Consider the following 296-nt stretch of genomic DNA (forward strand, 5'->3'; position numbering starts at 1 on the left):
ACATACATACACACACACACACATACATACACACACACACACATACATACACACACACACACATACATACACACACACATACACACATACATACATACACACATACATACATACACACATACATACATACACACATACACACATACATATACACACACACATACATATACACACGCACACATACATACATATACACATGCACACGCACACATACACACACATACACATACACACATACATATACACACATACATACATACACACACATTACCCAATCTTGCAAGTGAATTGTCATG

At 36.5% G+C, this 296-nt stretch overlaps 1 protein-coding gene across 1 annotated transcript in view; it reads right to left on the reverse strand.

The window, feature by feature from the left end:
* LOC106873756 (calcium permeable stress-gated cation channel 1) overlaps positions 1-296 on the reverse strand; it is a 70,731-nt gene that overhangs the window by 18,807 nt on the left and 51,628 nt on the right. The gene's annotated exons all lie outside the window — the stretch shown is intronic.

The sequence above is a fragment of the Octopus bimaculoides genome, chromosome 6, assembly GCF_001194135.2.
Source record: "Octopus bimaculoides isolate UCB-OBI-ISO-001 chromosome 6, ASM119413v2, whole genome shotgun sequence".
NCBI lineage: Eukaryota > Metazoa > Mollusca > Cephalopoda > Octopoda > Octopodidae > Octopus > Octopus bimaculoides.